Raw genomic sequence first — 5,990 nt, 5'->3', positions numbered from 1 at the left:
TAATGTGACCACTTTTTGTCCCTAAGCATTACACTGCTTAATTTAGATGGAAAAATTAGCACAATTATCAACTGAATCCAAAAAAAGCCATACTGGGATGCTTCAGTACATAAAATTAAAATGCAAGATAGAATAATTGCATATATTTTTATTCAGATAATATGGCAGCCTATAAGCAAGGTATTTCTCATCTCATGTGAGATTTTTTTCTGAGAGTTATGATTTTTATGGGATAACAGCTCCCCAACAGAGCAGAAACATGGCTACTGCTGGTAGCTGCTGGATGCTCTGTGCTGGTCCTGTACCTGTGCAGGCAGCCAGACCCACTGCCTGGGGATGATTCATGTCCCAGAAATACCCATTTTCAGAAAGCAGAAAAGGATAAAAAGTGTGCAGGAAGCAAAGTAGATTGACTGGAGCAGTGAACAACACGGGGTACAACTGGTCTCATGTTAGCACTGGCCTGATCCTGCTCAAGAAAGACTTTTATGCACAGGTTGAAAGTAAATCCACTGGGGTATATGCAGCTGAAGAGTTATTAATGCTGGTTCTCCTCCACGTTAGTTCAGTTTCTATCTCCTTATTACTGTGGTCAAGGTTTGGTGTGATCTGGAGGAAGCTGACTTTGGTCTCACTACCTTCATTTCCTGATTTCATGCTAATTAGCCACAATAGTTTAATGGAAGTCCTGTCTTTTTCTGTTATTAATTTACAACTGATATTCCTTTGTTAAATACCCAGAGAGGCTATAAATAGAGATGTTGATAAAAATTAATTTTTTAGCTTGTTTGAGTGAGGCTAAATACTAGAGACACTCATTAACACCCTGCTACATTTTCCCTTACAAGACGGGGCTTCTGGCACCATCCCGCCTTGTCTGTAGGCACCTATAGCTGTCATCTAGAAGCACTCAAAGTATTTTGGACATGTTACTAATTAAAGCCCAGAGCTACAAGAGGATTTAGGTGGAACAGGAATCCCTGACAATTGTAAATGTTGAATAACGAAGTGATACAGCTGCTTTGTTCTGTGCCAAAACATATGCTGGTATGTGTGTGTTAAGAGCACCATGACCCACCCAGAAGAACCAGCTGCTAGGGGGAATTGTTTGTTGCTTAGGTTTTCCTCACTGAGCTCCATTAAAGAGCTCATGGTGGGAGTAGATGAGTGCTGGTGTCAACAACAGGGTGGACGGGCCCACCACAAAGCCCATATAAATGGCTTTATCCTGTGAAAGAGCCTCCTCCTACTGCCTGGGAACATCAGGCTGCTGCACTGAAAATGGTCTCATGTCTGAGAGTTACTGAGATATTCAATAGCCTTTCTTGAAGTCAGTAGTGAAACTTTGTGGGGGTGTGCTTACTGGTGAAAATTTTGATGCCTGTGACTTGAAGAGCTTTGAGTAGTCTGAGTCTCAGTGCTGCCAATGGACTAAGGAGGTCAGGTTCCACCAAAGTTGCACTGTGGGTCAAACAGTTTCTGTTCTTTTTTGTTTGTGTTTGATGTTGGGTTTTTTTAGCCTTTCCATTATGCACAAGCACACAGGACCACGCAAGAAATCAGGAAATTTTGATTTAACAATACTTTTGAGATCTTTGTAATAGCTTTCCACTGCGCTTCACTCACTTTGTTTTTATATGTCTAAACTGATGTTTGTAACAACTCTTGCAATTCTGAAAATAGTCCTTCCTCTTCGTTCCCTCTGCCACTCCATTAGCATTGCAGCAATAGTCACGAGGGATTCAGGAATGGTAAAATTAACTTTGAAGCCTCTTTCTCTTTGGAGGATGACAAAAAGACAGTGTAACTGGTAACCTCTGTATTATCCAGTGACCTATTGCAAAGAGAGAGTTTTAAGGTGTCAAAAATAAGACCTAAGGTTTGGTTTGGATTGGAAGGCCTCTTGCTGGGAATACATTTGTCTGTGAGTGGTTTTACTTGCTAGCTGATGACATTTAGTATTCAGCAATAGAAATAGTTAGGGAGGAGAACCTGGAAAAGCTATGAAGCTGTAGTGTGTTACTGAGATCTGTGGTAGGACTGGATTCCAGATACAAAGTATTAACTTTGTCATTGTGTCTAATTATATAAACTATGTAATGGGGGGGACAGGAATATAACCCAGGTCTTCTTAATTTCAGCATCTTCTAAGTCTGTTCTGTCAATGTGAGGTAGTTGCTCTGTCTGAAAGAAGATTCCTTGCAGGAGATAAGGACATATACTCACTCCCATGTTTAAACTGCTTAGAGTCAACAATGATGCTAGTTAAGAAGTTCAAAGTATATAACTAATTGTTTCAGTGAGACAAGACCAAAGGGGACCTTCTCTCGTCAGCCTACAGATACAATTGGAAATGCAAAAAAACGTGGGTTTGGGCACAGAAACTCTTCTTCAGGCTGGAAGTAACAGACTAGCACCAAGTCATGTGTAATGGAGTTGAGTAATAGCTTCAGAAAACTGCAGAGTTTATCCTAACAATGCTAATCATTTAGATATCTCAAGGGAAGAGCATGTCTTGTAACTGTGGAGTAATGGGGAACGCTAGACAGAAAGAGGGTGATTAAGTCATTAGCCCCATCATACAGAGAACAATAGGTAGCCATTACATTAAGGGCTTAACTAGGATAAGACAAGGGAGAATCGTTTTGTGCAATGAAATCAATTTCTCAGTTGCATTTATTATTTTTTTAATAACAGTAGATTTATGAATTTTACTTCCCAGCCTAGTAGTTGGAAATATTTTGTGGACTTACATTAGGTTTTTTATGTTTATGTCATGATATACATCAAGAAAGACCCTGCAGGATGAATACAGAACACAGATGCAGAGAGTGCTGATATTGCAGTGTTGTAAAGAATAGCACACCACCTTCCTGCTGTGCCCTGTGCAGACACGTGGCCTTTGGGACATTTTTCTATTTTAGATGATGTGGTGGGCACTTGTGTGAGAGGAACTGATAGTGCTATTTAACACCTAGCAACCTGGTTTCAATAACAAGTCAGCCCACGAAGCAAGAAAATATTCCTGTTATGGCTACATCTTAAACCTCAGTCTCAAATGTCCTCAACCCCAAAACGATCACAAGAGGATCATTGTAACTAAGTTGCCCTCTCTGCATGTCAATGTGTGAGAGCCTGGAGCCAGTGAAAGGTGTGTGTTATGTTAATGAGATTGATGAGAAATTAAGAATACTGAGAGTTTATATGAAAGGGGAGGAAAGACTGTTAGACTGGTTAGATCCCAAAGAAACCCTCACTGGCTGCAGCAGACTGACAGATGAGTTTTTCTGCTTGGCTACAACTGGGTTTTTTTAAACATGTTTGATAGGTTCAAGGAGGAAAATGGTGGTAGGGGAAGGAGTGCCTGTAAATGCCTTCTCCAAGCATTGACTTCTACCCCTATGTATATTCTAGCAGTGGGATGATTTCCTTTTCTCCCACCTTTTTTCTCCTTTTTTTCTTTAAAGAGGGTGTTGCCAAGGGGTGTGCTATGACAGCAGGATCCTGCAGCATGTTATTTGCTTCCTTCCTAATCAAAATATTATGGAGTTGTTATTGCATATCCCTGCTGTAATTTTGGAAATGTAATCCTCAGCATTTGGGGGATCACACTCCTCCCTGCCATGTAAACTTCCTAAGCAAATTCTCTGCCAAGTTTTCAAGTGTTCCAATTTCAAGTTATTTTGATCTTATCTCTGTTGTGTTTCCTTAGTGTATTTTGCTGTTAAATATTCTTTATCACAGTCAGAAATTACGTACAATTACACTCGGGATCTGTGAACACAGGCCATGCAGTCCAGAGCTCTCTCATTTAGGAAGACTGAGCAAAAAGTTACCTCGGCTGCTCCGGGAACTCACTTTGAGAAGAGGCACAGACTTTATGGCTTTGGTTTGAACTGCTGGAATTTGGCTCACCTAAATTTAATATTCCACATATTACATGCAAAGGTGACCCCTCTAACTTCAGCTAGTTTGGAGTTTAAGTCTTACTAAAGATTGCTAGAATTTTCTAGTCTAAAAGCTACAAAGTTCTTTCGATAGAGCCAAGCTGACAGGGGCATAAAAATAAAGATGTTTTGAGTTGTGACTAGTGCCCCTAAATGATACAATAACAGAAATGGGTAATAAATCTCACTTTGCGATTCCTAAAATCTTTCTGTAGAGGGAGGGCATCCTGAGGGAGTTCCCCCAGCAGCTGCTTTTCAGTGGCTTTTGAAATGCCTGCCATGTGTAGCAAGGGCGTAGCTGGTTTGAGACCCCTTCACACAGACTTGCCTGTCAGTTGTCAGCTGTGCTGCTAAAGATGGCTCCCCTTGGTGCCTGCCAGCTACACGGCTTGGAAACTCCAGCAGCAGCTCTGGCACAGCTGCACTACCTTTACTGCTGGCACATAGATTAATGCAAAGATGGAGAACATCATGTAACAGCCCAAATCTTTGTACTGATCCTTGGGCTCTTCCTCCGTACTGGGGAAGAACTTTGTGTACTTTAGGATGATTACATATTTGATGTGTGTTTTTTTTAAACATCTTTTCTTAACTGCTTGCTGTTCCGCCCTCTTTCTTGGATGTCCAGGCTCTTGCAGCCTGGTGCTCCTACAGCAGCACAGAGTACTGGGGAGCAACGAAAGACACATTCATCCTGGTGAGACTCAAGTGGCGTAACCCAGACATTCATTTGCACTCACGCACTCAGAGAGCTATTTCCACAGTCTGAGTTAAATTCAGGGAGTGGCATACAAGATAGGAAGCATACCTTCTAGTATGGCTGTTTGGAAACCTCCATAGCATATCTTGGGTTAATGAAACCCTTCACACACTAAAATGATGCACTATGCACAAAGTGTACTTGCTTAGATATGTTGAGGTAGATGGGGGCAGAGACTATAATTGATAAAGCAATGAAAAACTGGCTTTAGGAGAAGAGCTTTGACAACTCTGAGCATCCCATGGAGCAGGCAGGAATATGAGGTGCTAAGGTCGCAGACAAAAGCACACAGTAAAGCACAAAAGCACAAGTAAAAGCACAACACAGACAAAAACACAAGTAAAACCAGAGGGCTTAACTTTTGTACCTTGGAAGCAGCTAAGCTTGCTGCTCCAGAGCGCTGATTGCACTTTGCCCCGTGACAAGGTGAGCACTGCATTATCCACAGGTCACCGAATGAGAGGCTAAAGAAGATACTCATACACAGTAGGACATCAGTAGCTCCACCGTACCACATGCTAGTGAGGAATGACTACTCCCATCTCCCACTAAAACTGAGCTTCACACCCCTGTGAAGCAAGCCAGCAGCCATGAGGTCCACATAGTGATTCTGAGTCCTGCCTCATCTTACCATGCAGGAATGGCTTTTAAAAAGCTTTAACAAACATTTTACATCAGCCACAGTCTTGCTAATGCACAGAAAGGCTTTGTTTTTGTCAAAAGCTCCCTGTGATACTGTTGAGACAAGTAGAACGTTCATTTATGAGCATTTTTCTCCTCTAGGGGCTGCTGGGGTTGCTGGACCATACTTTGCAACCTTGAGTGAGCATTCCCTGGTTTATACCGTGTTCTTTCTGGGATCTCAAACCTCATGCAAACAAGCATTCTCCTGCTGGGACAGTCATGCAAATAAACAACTCACTGTTATTTTATGACTCTCCTTGATTTTCTCAGAGAGACATTTCTAAGCAGCAAATAATGAAAGCAATACCACATAGCATCATCTCTCTGTGCTTAGCTGGAGTGCTCTAGCACTTGCAGCTGGGCACTGCACATCCCTGAATGTTGGGCTGGCTTAGATATGAACCATCCTGCCTTCCAATTTCTTTATTACTAGTTTTAAAAAGCCTTTACTTACGTAAAGTATTTCCTTTGCATATGAAAACTACCAGCAACAGCTGATGCATGATGTTATTCAGCTGAATCAACCCATTCATTCCCCACCACAAATAGCACAGGTTTTGCCCCTCTATGTCATATACAAAGAGTGTTTTCCCACCAAC

Source organism: Lepidothrix coronata, unplaced genomic scaffold (assembly GCF_001604755.1).
Source record: "Lepidothrix coronata isolate B3197 unplaced genomic scaffold, Lepidothrix_coronata-1.0 Scaffold40, whole genome shotgun sequence".
Classification (NCBI taxonomy): domain Eukaryota; kingdom Metazoa; phylum Chordata; class Aves; order Passeriformes; family Pipridae; genus Lepidothrix; species Lepidothrix coronata.
The sequence above is the reverse complement of the archived record's forward strand: the minus strand, read 5'-3'. Positions refer to the sequence as shown.